This window comes from Terrapene carolina, unplaced genomic scaffold (genome assembly GCF_002925995.2).
Source record: "Terrapene carolina triunguis isolate 2854851 unplaced genomic scaffold, T_m_triunguis-2.0 Scaffold242, whole genome shotgun sequence".
NCBI lineage: Eukaryota > Metazoa > Chordata > Testudines > Emydidae > Terrapene > Terrapene triunguis.
The window spans coordinates 2,354,108-2,370,473 of NW_020664593.1; the positions used below are offsets into that span (position 1 = coordinate 2,354,108).

Sequence of the window (16,366 nt, forward strand, 5' to 3'; positions counted from 1 at the left end):
GGGGTTCTGAGGGGGGCGGGAAGTGGGAGGGGCTAGGGCGGGGCTCCTCCCGTCCTCTTTTTTGCTTGCTGAAATATGGTAACCCTAGGCAGGCGGGGTCGACCCCCAACATCTGACAGTCCCCGCAGTGTTGGGCTCTGCTGGGGGCCGCAACAGCCGCCCGACTCGACAAGGAACCAAACCCATTTAACGACTCCCTGCCAGCCTCTGCGCGCGCGCTTCCCAGCGTCTCCTTTAAGGAATATTCCCGCCCTCCGCTTCCTATTCCTGCTGCTCACTTGCTCCGCGGGTTGCCAATCACCAGCAGTTCCTGTTTTGTGCAACCTAAATTGTTGGCCGCTTTTACACTTCTGCAGCTTCTCTGTGTCTGATTGGTCAGTCCGGGGCAGCGATGGGTACGACGCAGGTCTCCCCCGCAGCTGGCTCACCGATTGGTGCAGGCAACACAGAGTGTGGCTGTTGATTGGCTACTGCGGGCTGCGTGTGCGTCCAGCAGGTTAGGGTGCGAGTGAGGGGCGCTGAGGGGATCGGAGTGGAGCCTGTGGGGGACGCGGGGCGCCCGTCCGGAGGATGGTCCCCGCGGTGGGGCTGCCGAGTCTGCCCTGCCCGCCGGTGAGTGCCGCTCGCTGCCTCCGGGCGGAGCCGAAACCTGGGGGCGGGAGCTGCTGGGCAGGGGCCGGTGCAGCCTCGTCCCGTCCCGCAGCCGTTAACGGAGCGGGGCTCTGCGGGCCGGTGGCTGAGGGCGCTGGGGGAGGTGCCAGCTCCTTGGAGGGGGGGGCTGGTGCCGATGGAGGGGACCCGAGCGACTCCCTGGAGAGGCAGGAGCGGGAAGCATCCGGCTTTGCCTGGGGCGCCGGCCCCTAGCGGGGAACCCCCGTGCGCGCCCCCTTCTTTGTCTGTCTGTGCCGCCGGGTAAACCTGCCCCAAGGGAAGGGGGCCTGCTGTAGCCCTAGTACAGGTCAGCTCCGTTCAAAGGCTCCTTCGCTTGGTGAGTCCACAGGCCTCAATCTCGAGCTGGGATTCCCTGTTGGGACAGACCCAGGAGAGCAGAAATTGTGTGTACGGCTTATAGCTGTTTTGGCCATGGGTGTGGGGCAGGAGAGGGGTAGTCAGTAGATGGACCATGGGCCACATCTGGACTTCCAGAAGCTTTTCAATAGGCCCTGAAATCTTATTTACTTATGATTATCATTGTTTTTTTTATTATTATTTTTCTCTGGAGTCTGGACCTTGACTATACCTTGACCAAGCAATTTGGACCTTGACAAAAAATAATTGACTATCCCTGGTGTCTAATCAAAATAGTTACTCGGGTACAGCCCCTATGTGGATGTACTTATAAGGAACACATATACCGTTATGTCAGTATAGCTTATTCTGCTTTTTCTATTGGAATAAGCTATAACATTATAAATACCTTTATACTGCTGTAGCTGCATCCATACTAGGTGAAGCTGAAGTTGGTTCCTTAATCATGGGACTAGCTCTTTACTTGTGGTTCACAGTTTCTTATTCAAAGACCAAAATTATTTAAAAATATATCAACTACATTTTTAGAATGTTCATCAAGTTAATGTGAGTGAATGTGATTAACAGTTAAATTACCAATTACTTATCCGATTATTTAATATACAATTAAGGAGTTGGGGTTTGACTAGCTGTACATAACAACAACACCCCAAGAGAGACCAACATCCCTGCAACTTAGTGCTCTGAAGGAGAGGGATATGCCACTCCCCAAACTGAAACCTTGTTTGTGAGCAATATGCTGCCACTTGTCATGCCTCCATCCCACTTCTATGATCGAGGTTGAATAAGGAGCTGGCTTTTGATTGGCTATATGACAAAATTACTGGATCATCCTAAGTGACATATTCCTGCAACTGCTGTTCCATTATGAAGCGATAAGGCTATGTCACTCCCAGAGATGAATCTTGATTTCTGATTTGACAAATATATTTACCAAATTTTTATTTTATTTTCTTTGTTCGTAAATATGCAGTATGCATGTAAAAATCAGAAAAAAGCAATATTCACCAGTTCGTTGCAAATCTAGCTGTAATACTTTTACAGAAATTATATCTTCAAATGTAATCTGTAAGAATTTAGATTTATTAGATAAATTAAGAATAGGAAAAATGTCTAAATTTATTAACATTTATTTGTAGCAACTAAAAACTTTTATGATTAATCTAGTGTCTTTTGTTTGTTATGCAAGAAAAATAATATGGAGATGGTACGTGGGCACAGTTGAGTACCAAATAATCATATCTATTAATTGTATGGAAACATACAAAGTCTAGCTTAATGCATATTGCTGCTCTGAGTGGTTTCTGATGGCTTCTAAGAGATAGAAAACAGTGAACCTTATGAGTGTTCACACAAACATTCACATAAAGGAATATTACCTTATCCTGTATACTACAGTTAGCTGAACCAGCTAGTATCTTTAGTGTTGTTGCTATACAAGTCTCACAGTAGCATTGTGACTTGGTACTCTTTTATGGAATTTGAATAACTCTGTATCTGTGGCTAGATTATCTCCGCCTTCTTTCCCTTTTAATTCTAAAATTCCATAACTGAAATGCCTATTCTGAGTTTGACCAAATTTATGGAAAAATGCAAAATGATTCCCAATGTTTCATGTTATCCCAACAACTTCGTACCTATAAACTTTAGGCTTTAAACTAGGTTCGCTGAGGGATGGAGGCCTAAGCCCTGAGGAAAGTGGGGAAGTGGGATACCAGGAGGAAACACAAGGAGGAGGGTGCAACAGGGGAGGCCTCCTGATCCCTACTGAGAAAGTAGGGCAGTCAGCTAGTTATCTTGGGTGCCTGTACACAAATGCAAGAAGCCTGGGAAACAAGCAGGAAGAATTGGAAGTCTGGCACAGTCAAGGAACTATGATGTGATTGGAATAACAGAGACTTGGTGGCGTAACTCACACAACTGAAGCACTGTCATGGATGTGTATACACTGTTCAGGAAGGACAGGCGGGGGAGAAAAGGTGGAGGAGTTGCACTGTATGTAAGAGAGTGGTATGATTGCTCAGAGCTCCAGTATGAAACTGGAGAAAAGCCTGTTGAGAGTCTTTGGATTAAGTTTAGAGGCAAGTGCAACAAGGATGATGTCATGGTGCACATCTGCTATAGACCACCAGACGATGAGGTAGACAAGACTTTCTTTGGACAACTAACAGATGTTTCCAGATCATAGTCCCTGGTTCTCATGGGGGACTTCAATCCCCCTGAAATCTGCTGGGAGAGCAATACAGCAGTGCACAGACAATCCAGGAAGTTTTTTGGAGAGTGTTGGGGATAACTTCCTGGTGCAAGTGCTGGAGGAACCAACCACGGGCCATGCTCCTCTTGACGTGCTGCTCACAAACAGGGAAGAATTGGTAGGGGAAGTAGAAGTGGGTGTCAGCCTGGGCAGCAGTGACCATGAGATGGTCGAGTTCAGGATCCTGACAAAAGGAAGGAAGGAGAGCAGCAGAATATGGACCCTGGACTTCAGAAAAGCAGACTTTGACTCTCTCAGAGAAGTGATGGCCAGGATCCCATGGGAGGCTAATATGAGGGATAAAGGAGTCCAGGAGAGCTGGCTGTATTTTAAAGAAACCTTATTGAGGATGCAGGAACAAACCATCCCAATGTGCAGAAAGAATAGCAAATATGGCAGGCAACCAGCTTGGTTCAACAAAGAAATCTTTGGTGAGCATAAGCACAAAAAGGAAGCTTACAGGAAGTGGAAACTTGGATAGATGACTAGGGAGGAGTATAAAAATATTGCTCGAGCATGCAGGGGTGTAATCAGGAAGGCCAAGGCACAATTGGAATTGCAGATAGCAAGAGATGTGAAGGGCAACAAGAAGGGTTTCTACAGCTATGTTAGCAACAAGAAGAAGGTCAGTGAAAGTGTGGGACCTTTACTGAATGGGGGAGGCAACCTAGAGAAAGAGAAGGGGAAAAAGATGAAGTAAAAAATGCCCTTTTTTTTTTTTTTCTTTTTTTTTGCCTCGGTCTTCACAGACAAGGTCAGCTCCCAGACTGCTACACTGGGCAAAACAGTATGGGGAGGAGGTGAGCAGCCCTCAGTGGTGAAAGAACAGGTAAAGGACTATTTAGAAAAGCTGGACATGCACAAGTCCATGGGGCTGGATGCAATGCATTAGAGAGAGTTGGCTGATGTGATTGCAGAGCCATTGGCTGTTTTCTTTGAAAACTCGTGGCGATCAGGGGAGGTCCCGGACAATTGGAAAAGGCAAATATAGTGCCCATCTTTAAAAGGAAGAAGGAGGATCCGGGGAACTACAGCCCCACCTCAGTCCCTGGAAAAATCATAGAGCAGGTCCCCAAGGAATCCATTTTGAAGCACTTGGAGGAGAGGAAGGTGATCAGGAACAGTCAACATGGATTCACCAAGGGCAAGTCATGCCTGACCAACCTGATTGCCTTCTATGATGAGATAACTGGCTCTGTGGACATGGGGAAAGCGGTGGACGTGATATACCCTGACTTTAGCTCAACAGGTAGTGATCAACGGCTTGATGTCTAGTTGGCGGCCAGTATCAAGCGGAGTGCCCCAGGGGTCAGTCCTGGGCCCGGTTTTGTTCAACATCTTCGTTAATGATCTGGATGATGGGATGGATTGCACCCTCAGCAAGTTCGCAGATGACACTAAGCTGGAGGGAGAGGTAGATATGCTGAAGGGTTAGGAATAGGGTCCAGAGTGACCTAGACACATTGGAGGATTGAGCCAAAAGAAATCGGATGAGGTTCAACAAGGACAAGTGCAGAGTCCTGCACTTAGGATGGAAGAATCCCATGCACTGCTACAGGCTGGTGACCGACTGGCTAAGCGGCACTTCTGCAGAAAAGGACCTGAGGATTACAGTGGATGAGAAGCTGGATATGGTCAACAGTGTGCCCTTGTTGCCAAGAAGGCTAACAGCATATTGGGCTACATTAGTAAGAGCATTGCTAGCAAATCGAGGGAAGTGATTATTCCCCTCTATTCGACACTGATGAGGCCACATCTGGAGTATTGCATCCAGCTTTGGGCCCCCCACTACAGAAAGGATGTGGACAAATTGGAGAGAGTCCAGCAGAGGGCAACAAAAATGATGAGGGGACTGGGGCATAACTTATGAGGAGAGGCTGAGGGAACTGGGCTTATTTAGTCTGCAGAAGAGAAGAGTAAGAGGGGAATTGGTAGGAGCCTTCAACCCCCTGAAAGGGGGAGGGGGTGGGATTCCAAAGAGGATGGAGCTCAGCTGTTCTCAGTGGTGGCAGATGACAGAACAAGGAGCAATGGTCTCAAGTTGGAGTGGGGGAGGTCTAGGTTGGATATTAGGAAAAACTATTTCACTGGCAGGATGGTGAAGCACTGGAATGGGTTACATAGGGAGATGGTGGAATCTCCATCCTTAGAGGTTTTTAAGGCCTCGCTTGACATAGCTCTGGCTGGGATGGTTTAGTTGGTGTTGGTCCTGCTTTGAGCAGGGGGTTGGACTAGATGACCTCCTGAGGGCTCTTCCAACCCTAATCATCTATGATTCTATAATCACAATACCTTTGCTTTAACAAACTCTGTTATGCAGATAATTTTGATAACGACTTCTATTGACCTAATCAATGTTTGAAACATTTTAAATATTAATTAGGGCTGTCGATTAATCGCAGTTAACTCACGTGATTAACTTAAAAAATTAATCACGATTAAAAAAAATTAATCGCAATTAATCACATTTTAATTGCATGGTTAAACAATAGAATACCAATTGAAATTTATTTAATATTTTGGATGTTTTTCTACATTTTCATATATATTGTGTTGTAATTTAAATCAAAGTGTACATTATTTTTTATTACAAATATTTGCACTGTAAAAATGATAAAAGAAATAGTAGTTTTCAATTCACCTCATACAAGTACTATAGTGCAATCTTTGTTTTGTTTTTGAGTGCAGATATGTATAAAAAAAATCTACATTTGTAAGTTGCACTTTCACGACAGTGTAAAACTTTAGAGCCTACACGTCCACTCAGTTCTACTTCTCATTCAGCCACTTGCTAAGACAAACAAGTTTGTTTACATTTACTGGAGATAATTCTGCCCTCTTCTTATTTACAATGTCACTAGAAAGTAATAACAGGCATTTGCATGGCACTTTTGTAGCTGGCATTGCAAGGTATTTATGTGCCAGATATGGTCAACATTTGTATGCCTCTTCATGCTTTGGCCACCATTCCAGAGGACATGCTTCCATACCGATGACGCTCGTTTAAAAAAATAATACGTTAATTAAATTTGTGACTGAACTCCTTGGGGGACAATTGTATGTCCCTGCTCTTTTACCCACATTCTGCCATATATTTCATGTTATAGAAGTCTTGGATGATGACCCAGCACATGTTGATCATTTTAAGAACACTTTTTCACTGCAGGTTTGACAAAACGCAAAGAAGGTACCAATGTGAGATTTCTAAAGATAGCTATGGCACTTTACTCAAGGTTTAAGAATCTGAAGTGCTTTCCAAAATCTGAGCGTGACGGTGTGTGGAGCATGCTTTCAGAAATATTGCGAGAGCAATACTCAGATACGGAAACGAAAAAACCTGAACCACGAAAAAAGAAAATCAACCTTCTGCTGGTGGCATCTGACTCAGAGGCTGAAAATGAACATGCGTTGGTCCACACTGCTTTGGATTGTTATCGAGCAGAACCCGTCATCAGCATGGACGCATGTCCCCTTGAATGGTGGTTGAAGCATGAAGAGAGATATGAATCTTTAGCACATCTGGCACGTAAATATCTTGCGATGCAAGCTACAACAGTGCCATGAGAATGCCTGTTCTTATTTTCTGGTGACATTGTAAACAAGAAGCGGGCAGCGTTATCTCCTGCAAATGTAAACAAACTTGTTTGTCTGAGCGATTGGCTGAATAAGAAGTAAGATTGAGTGGATGTGTAGGCTCTAAAGTTTTACATTGTTTTGTTTTTGAGTGCAGTTTTTTTGTACAAAATTCTACATTTGTAAGTTCAACTTTCATGATAAAGAGATTGCACTACAGTATTTGTATTGGGTGAATTGAAAAAAAAAATATATATATATATATATTTTTTTACAGTGCAAATAGTTGTAATCAAAAACAAATATAAAGTGAGCACTCTACGCTTTGTATTCTGTGGTGTAATTGCAATCAATATATTTGAAAATGTAGAAAACATCCAAAAATATTTAAATAAATGGTATTCTATTATTGTTTAACAGTGTGATTAATCACAATTACTTTTTTTAATCACTTGACAGCCCTAATATTAATGCTATGTCTAAGCTACAAGTTCTACAGAGAGGGCAGATAAAGGATTTTTCTGGGAGTTGGCATATTTCCTTTCTGTCTGAATAGTCAGCAAATGATATCTGAAAAAACATGGATTACTACTGTGAGATGCATCTGTCAAAATTTGTCTTGTTTTCTTCCAATGTATTTGCTATCATGCACAAAAATATCTGATGGAAATAGATAGTAGTGGGTCAAATTTTTAATCCTTCTGTGATCAGACTTAACTGCAAGTGTAATGAGTGAAATGCCTGGCTCACCATTATAAAATATGTATTCAATTGACTTAATCCATTGCACCTGTTCCCTTTGACGCTGATATAAAATAAGTAAAGTTAGTATCCATTGTAATAAAAGTAATTAATTGAACAATTGTTGCTGCTATTAATGTTGACCACTGGCGACACCTATGTTTAAGCATTTGTATAAGACCTGTTTTGCACAGAAGGGAAGTTTCTTCATGAATTTCTGCATAATTTGGTCCTGTCTGCCTTCCATAAGGAGATTTTTCATGTTCTCTAATCCTTACACAACCAACTGCTTCACAAAACATCCATATGGAGGGGGAAACTTTGATTAAAACTATGGGCACAGAAGAGCCAGTTGCAGGATTCAGGGATTTTCAAGTCTGAGGGGATTAGTAGATCATCTAGGCTGACCTGTATATCCCCAAAGAATTTCATCCAGTTACCCCTCTATTAAACTCATTAACAACTTTTGTTTTGACTAAAATATCTTCTACAATGGTATCCACTCTTGAGTTGAAGACAGCATTTCCCTTGATAGTCTGTTTCAATTGTTCATAATCTTCATTATTAAAAATGTGCGCCTAATTTCTAATTTGAATTTCTGTCTTCAGCTTCCAGCCATTGCTTCTTGTTCTGCTTTCCTTTGCTAGATTAAATAGCCCCTCAGAATCCAGTATTTTGTCCATGTGAAGATACTTATACATCATAATCAAGGTGTGTCTTAGTCTTCTTTTGGATAGGCTAAACAGACTGACGTCTAACTTTTTTTCACTGTAAGACATTTCTCTAGCCCTCAAATCATTTTTGTGGCTCTTTTCTTTGCCCTCTCCAATTTTTCAACGTCCTTGTAACAGGGTCAGCTACCTCCTGTGCATCCCCTTGAGGTCAGAAGTTGCTCTGTGGTGCCCTGCCTCAGTTTCCCCTCTTGATGCTTCAATAAGTTCAAAACAGACTTTCACCAGTCCAGTAACAGCCCTTCTTGGGGGGTCTAGTTTTATTCACAAAGTTCCACAACAAACCAAATCCTCCCCTCAGCCTTTAGAGAGAGAGCCCCTCCACCCTCAGGTATTGCCTTTTCTTTTGCTTTCCGAGGGCAGGTCTACACTATTGCTTAAGTCAATCTAACTTGCATCACACAAGGGTGTGAAAAAGACCCTCTGAGCGATGCACATCACAGTGACCTAAGAACTGTCCAGACCAGTCTGGAGGAGGATGCAGTTGGGGATTCCTACCCCCATATATATGGTCTCTGGATCTGATGTACGCTTACTTTCCACTTCCATTAATCATGATGGTTCTCAGAAAGTTCAGGCAGAATGTTCATAGTAGTTCCAGTGTGGCTGAGGTAGTTATGATTCTTGGACCTAAAAAATCCAGCCTCAAAAAAAAAATTGCCTCTCCAGCCAAGTGTAATCTCAGACTGTCAAGTCCTCCATCTGGATCCACACTTCTTACATCTCACAGCAGGGATGTTGGCTGGCTAACAATAGTTTAGACAACCTGTTCAGCTGAGGCACACAATATTCATCCACAATAGAAAGAACTCTACGAGGTGTACTTTGCCAAATGGAAATGACGCACTGTCTTTGCTCAAAACCAGTTATTTCAGCCTCTAGCTCAGGTACCAGTCATCTAGATGTACCTTTTTATCATTAAAGAATTCCGTACTCTCAGTGAGCACCCTGACTGTCTGACCTTATTAGTCAGTTTTGTTTTTCACCCTACAGTGGCTTGGTTTGTAAAAGGCCTTGTGACGGTATATCTCCTAGTCAGACAACCTCCTCCTTACTAAGATCTAAATTCTAAATCTTGTACTGGCAGGGTTAATTGGCCCACCTTTCAAGCCATTATTTAAACATTTTCCTGTTTCATCTTTCCATCAGTAGAGACTCTCAGGTAGGGGAGATACGAGCATTAATGGGAGACCCCTAATTACGATTTTTCATAAAGACTGGGTGAAAGACAAGTGAGACCTCACCCTAAATGTATGCTGAAGCTAATGTCACTTCCATCTAAGCAATTTTTGCACCTACTTGTATTTTCCCAAAACCACATTAAAAAAAAAAAAAAAAGTGAGGTTACTCTTTAGATATTCATATGGTGCTCTCTTTCTACATTGATAGCACTAAAACTCCTAGGGTGCTTCTACAGTGCACCCTTCTTTTGGCAGCGTGTAGTGTATGTACATGCACAGTCCACCTACCATGGGTATAAATTACAGTCTAGTCAGTGAGACATGGCTTAGCCGAGTAGAGACATGCCTGAAGGGTGTGGGTATGTATAGGGTTACCATATTCAAACATTTAAAAAAGAGGACACTCCACGGGGCCCCGGCCCCGCCCCTGCCCCAACTCCGCCCCTTCTCCGCCCCCAGCCCCGCCCCAACCCCACCCCTTCTCCGCCCCCATTCCAACCCCTTCCCCAAAGTCCCTGCCCCAACTCTGCCCCCTCCTCTGAGCACCCTGCATTCCCCCTCCTCCCTCCCGCTCTGATCTTGGTTGGGGGTTGCTAAGTGCTTCCCTGCTCCCCACTCGCCCCGCAGCCCCTATGCCCATGCCTGCTCCCCCCCGCCTCACCCTGCAGCCTCTGCTCCCCCCCGCCTCACCCTGCAGCCTCTGCACACACACCCCCTGCAGCCTCTGCTCCCCCCCGCCTGCCCTGCCCCCTCTGCACACACCCCCCTGCAGCCTCTGCTCCCCCCCGCCTGCCCTGCCCCCTCTGCACACACCCCCCTCTGCACCCCCCGCCTGCCCTGCCGCCTCTACACACACACCCCCGCCTGCCCCCCTCCCCCGCTCACCCGGCAGAGGGAGAACTGTGAGCTCCATGTGGATTCCAACACTGCCGGCTGCTCTGTGGGGGAAGAGGGGGAGGGAGCGGGGGAAGGGGAGGGACTCTGGCTGCTAGAGGCCCTAGTGGCTGCGAGCGGCTTTCCATCAGGCCAGGCGTCCAATCAGCCGCGCCGCACTCCTCAGGAGGGGAAATCCCGGACATTTCTACTTAATTAGAAATCCCCCCCGGACGGCCATTTAAGGCTGAAAAACCTGGACATGTCCGGGGAAACCCGGACGGATGGTAAGCCTAGGTATGTACCTACCTGACTCCCCTGTTGACACTGCTGTTTTGAGCGGTGTAGTGTTCCTCTGCCTGCCCACTTCTGGAGCCTTTTTCTGCCACAGGAAAAGGTTCTGGCACGGGGGAGGCAGCTGAGAGGAGCATTTCACTGTGGCGTGTAGCAACACACACACTACAGACTGCCACCAGTGGTGTGTAGTATAGATGCAGCCTTAGAGCGTTCCCCAGATCGTTCATAAATTATGGGAATGGTGAAAAGTCAAGCCATTTCAACAGACTTTCTAATGGGCTTTCTACTTGTATCAGCCTCTGCTATGAATGTGCCAACATAGACCCACCAATGAGTGACAGCTCATTCCATAAGAGCACAAGCAGCTTCTTTGAGAAATGTTCCAGTACTAGAAATATGTATGGCAGCTACCAAGAGTTCAGAGCACACACTTACTCAGCATTACTCCATAGTTTAAGTATCAAGATATGATGCTAATTTTGGCAGGGCTGTCCTACAATCATTGGTTAGACTTGCTGCACCCACCTCTTGTAATATAGGTGAATCACCAATAGTAGAATGTATGTGGACAAGAACTCAAAGAATAGGAAACTGTTACATACCTTACAGTAAATGTATTTCTTTGAAATGTGATGTCTATATGTAGTCCATGACCTGCCTTCCCACCCCCCCTATTATGTAGTCTGACACCTGGATTCTGTATTTGCAAAAAAGTGAGACACAGGTGGGATTGCCCTGCCCTTTATGCCTTTGGTTGGAAGCACAAGGACAGTCAGGGCACAGGCAATGCACACCAATAACAGAATATATATTGACACCATATGTTGAAGAGCCACTCATTGGAGATAGTAGTTACTTTTTCCTCGTAATTTTGTGAAACTTTTTCACTTTGAGTTGAAATTTTCCAGCACTCTTCTCTGCCTCAAAGGGATATATATATATATATATATTTTTTTTTAATCTAAACACTTGTAAATTTAAGAGTGAGCACTAAAGGCAATGGGAGAAATTTTGGTAGAGATGTCTTTCAGTGTTGGAGGGGAAACTGGCCTGAAATTTGTAGTGCACGTAATATTTTGAACTGTTTCCCAATGTACTAACAGAGAGAGGACCACACTGCACATGCATGAATGAATCCACTTTATAGGGGACAATGTTGCACAGTGAATGAAGTAGAGCTCTACCTCATAGTTTTGCAATATGCTGGAAAAAATAGTAAGCAGAAGAGTGCTGTAATAAACATTTGTAGTCAATAAGTAAGCTCCTATGGAGCTCTGTCTCTACCTAACTGCATACTGGTTACTACACTTTTACACATACTTCCCTTGCCTCTTCGCTACACAACTAGGTACACATTTGTATGGTCTTCAGATAGTGCCTGGAAAAACTCATCAAGGAATGAATTTTTTTTTTGTTTGAGGAAAAAATACTTAAACACTGAAAAGTAAGGAATTGCAAAATTAAGGTGGCACATACATGTATAACTTGCTCCTTTATATGTGTATGTTTACAATGGTCTAGCAATTATGTATAGCTGTCCCCTTCGCTTCTGATCTATTAAGTTAAATGTCACTCTGCTGCCTCAGTGAATGAGAGCTATTCACACTGAATCAGAGAGGAGTGATGTGGAAATAATAGTGCATGATCATGTAGGATGATCAAACTAGATGAACAAGCATCTCAAACAGGTTATTAAGAGAAAGCAGAAAGCCAAAAAGAAATAGACGAAGGGATGGATCAGCCAGGAAAACTACCAGTTGGAAGCCTGAAAGTGTAGGTGAAAAAGTGAGAGCAGCCAAAAGCCAAACAGCATTGGACCTTGCAGAGGTAATAGGTTGCTTAGTCCACTTCAGACCAGCTTTCAGTGAGCAGCATCTGCCCTATTTCCAGGAAACTGTTGCTCCTAATGATTTGAAGGACAAACAGCTAAGAGGAAGTGGTCAGAACAATCTTCATCAACTGATGAGTGAGGAGGGAGAATGACTTCTTTCATGGAGCAAGACTTTTGAATGCTGATTGTGGAGAAGGAGAGGAGATGGACAGAGCAACAGATGGATGATCAGATATCACTGTTGGCTGCCACAATGGAAGCCCACCAGTGCCACTGTCTCTGACTTAAATTAGAACCCCAGTTTGCCTTAGCTACTCTTCACAAATTCCCCGGTAGCAAGCAGACTACTACTCCTTATCTCCATCTCAGAAACCCCTCCTTTCATGACCAAGACAAAACTCTCATGGTGTTCACTAGTGACACTTTCATGTATGTTATGTTTTGGTTAGTTTACTGGTGCTTGCAAATAAGCTTGGCTCCTTGAAGTGAGGGGTGTGAGAGGAGAGTGTACTGTGTAGGAAATCCATCACAGCAGCTCGTGGTGGCATAAACTGCAACTGATAGGGTTTTGAGTAAAGACATAAAATTAGGCCGTTGTTTTTATGGAAAACTGTATGTGACAGGGTTTTCCGTGGCCTAGTGTCTCAGTCGTTGATCTTGTAGTCAGCAAGTCCAGGGGGGGAAGTATGGGGACCCGGGTCCTCCCTCTCCACCGGATCCCAGCCCAAGGTCCTGTGTAGTTCAACCCCTAAACAGGGAAGATAGGTCTCCCTCCTGGCTGGGGGTCAAGACCAGTTTCCCTGGGCTATTTCCTACAAGTTTCTTTAGTTTGGTGCATGGCCCTGCTAGTCCAGTTGCCCTGCAGTTGGGGCTTATTTGCAGACTCCCCTTGGTAGAGGAAGCTTTACTTGCCTCAAGTGGCTGTGCTGGCTGGCAGTTTGATCCATCCCTTTGGGCAGGCAGGCAGAGAGCTTCTGCCTCCTTGCCAGTCAGACCCCAACTGAGCCAGGCTCCCTTCTTTTTCTTCCCTCTCCAGGCCTGGCATTGGCTGCAGGTATAGCAGGATGGAGGGGGCCTAGCTGAACCCAATGGTTTTCTTTAACCCCCACTGTGCCAGATGGCAGCATCTTTGCTCCCTCACACTGTATTAAATAGCTAAAACTAGGGATCACATTCTGGCTACAAAGAGCTACCCTTGTCTCCAATTCTCACCCTCGTTGAGGTGACTAACTTAGGTCAGCTAACTTACATTGTTAACATACACTTTGTGGTGGTGATGCCTTCTCCATCCTGTCCCTGTTATGTAGCTAAGGCTTCAGATCCAAGACCTGTCAGTCTGGCACTTTTCAGTATTTGAATTCATTGGGGTTAATCAACTAGAAAAAGTTTAGTGTGCAGCAGAATGTTGGAGTAACAAAAGACAGATGTCCTCCTTCTCCTCTTTCACATGGTTTGGGGCATATACAGAGATCTCTGTTCTCAGTCCTCTCCATGTCAGACAGTCTTCATAGTGGGAAGTCCTCCATGGCAGCTGGAGGCAGACCAGATCTTTGCTCTGAGTCTGGGCTTAGGACTGCCCCGCAGGAACAACTTTCCAGAGATCTCTGCCTCCAGGCAGCACACATGACAGCCTGTGCAGAGCTTTCACAGGTGGTTTTTGTTTGGTTGGTTGGCTTTTTTTTTTTTTTTTTTTTTAACTAATAATCTCAAGTTTCTTCATTGGCTTTGAGGTTTTTTTCTCCTCAAAACAACTAAACTTTTTTTTTTAATGGCTTTTTGAGGAGGATTTAGAGAACAGAACCTTCAAATGAAAGAAATGGCAGAGACAGCAGGCTGCAGCAACTCCAGCTCCTGGCCACATGTTGGTAGTGTCCAAGCTGAGACTGCTGAGTAGGTCTCATGGAAGCTCCTTTCACTAAGACTAGGCCAGAATCAGTAGCATGGAACTAGGATTAATTTTTTTCAAGACCCCTGCCTCACCTTAAACATGGGACTGCTATTCCCACTGTTTGTAGCATACATAGGAAAACCTCCTAAATCTGCTGGGGAGGAAAGGTCACCTGCATAGCAAGAAGGAGGAAGAAATTCCTGTTCCCAGCCAGCACGTAAGCAAGGTCCATGTGGAGATGGCTGAGAAGACTGCAAACATCTCCTCTTCGCACAGATATTTTACCTGCAAGGCCTCAGCTGCTATGGAAGGTATTAGGTCCAGTGACCTTTCTGATACCAATGAGTCATTTATCTCCAATAGCTCTGGCTCACTCATTGTGTGTGATCTGTCCCCACTCAGCCTGGACCCAGCAGCAGGGAGTTTAGGATAAAGTGATTTAGATCGCCTTCTGTGAGAGATGAACCTACCTCCTCTTCCCGTCTAGCCTCTGAGGGTCCCATAGAAGGTCACAAAGTGGCTACTATCTTCCTTAAGGAAACATGCAAGTTACATGCCTGCAGACTGTCTTTTCAATCTCCCTTGTACTGCATTTTCCCCCTCACAAGCCCTCTCTCAGGGGCTCAGCACATGGACTGATGAAAGATATTGCTCACAATTGGCTTTTAAGGGATAGCACAAAGTTTTAAACGCTCTTATGAAAAAAGTCTCCCCTCTAGATCCTCTAAAGATAGAATTGCCAGGTGTCTGGTTTTCGACCGGAACTCCTGGTCGAAAATGGATCCTGGCAGCTCCAGTCAGCACTGCCAACCGGTCCGTTAAAAGTCCAGTCGGTGGCGCCCCAGCCTGGTGAAAGTGAGTGGGGGAGAGCAAGTGACAGAGGGAGGTAGGATGGAGTGAGCAGGAGGCGGGACCTTGGAGAACAGGTGGGGTGTGGGCAGGGCCTCTGGGAAGGGGAAGGGCAGGTGTGTTCGGTTTTGTGCTATTAGAAAGTTGGCAAACCTATCTAAAGAGTAGGAGAAATCTCTAATACTGGGACTTTGAGATATCTCAGACTCTCAATTAAGCCTCTCAGAACCAAGTATAAATGTGGGCCTAACTTTATAGGAGGTACTTATGTTTTTAGAAGGTGAAACAACAAAACTTGGTAATTGTTCCTTACATGGTTTATGTAGGTGTGATTTAAGGTGCAATGAGAATTTCTTACCAAGATCTTTTTGTACCCAGGGACTAAATGGTCTTCCTTACTCTATTTAAAGTTAAGCCTGCTGTAATCTCCTTAGTAAAGGACGTAGTCTTACCAGCTCAGGAACCATTCTAGCCAGACCTACAGACAGGAGAATAAGATCATCACTTAAGCTAAACTTGGATACAGCAGCCTCAGCTTTGAAAGTTTTGGCTTCATTTTCCCATTGTGAAGGTATGTGCTCAACTAGGAGGTCATTGGGATTGTGCCCTAAAAACCCTATGTATGTAAAATTGACTATAAACTTAGTTCCCTTTCAGCTTTTTCAGGACCGAAGCTTCATCTTTGATTTGCTGTACTTTCAAAACTACAAAGGTGTGTCCTTCAGGCAACTATGGTGCCACTAGAAGAAATTGGAATTGCAGGCTAAACTGGTAACTAAAAATTTGGAAGGGTAAGCTCTTTGGAGAGCATAGACATAGAGCAGTTGCTGAAGCTTAAGGTTTTAGACAAGATGAGAATTTCCTCCTTCCTTTTAGTGAGAGACTCTTCAAACTACCTTATCTCAGCAGGTGTTTCATTTGAAGCCATGGCTTCTCCAGGTTCTAGCCTAGAGACTACACATTCAGGAGAGACAGCAAAGGCATCCTCTTGCTGGGATTCTCTGGCAAGCCATCCAAGCCCAAAGTGTGTGTGTGTGTGTGTGTGTTTGTATTCGTATTCGCATTCGCATTCCAAGTCTGGACAGATTTCCCTGTCCCTCTGGGGAAGGTGCTTCAGCA

At 44.7% G+C, this 16,366-nt stretch overlaps 1 protein-coding gene across 1 annotated transcript in view; it reads left to right on the forward strand.

The window, feature by feature from the left end:
* The first annotated feature begins 554 nt into the window (after positions 1-554).
* The window catches only part of USF3 (upstream transcription factor family member 3), a 69,843-nt gene continuing 54,031 nt past the window's right edge, over positions 555-16,366 (forward strand). Inside the window, exon 1 of the mRNA XM_026657409.2 lies at positions 555-612. The gene's annotated coding sequence lies outside the window, so the exon portion shown is untranslated. The remainder of the gene's footprint in view (positions 613-16,366) is intronic.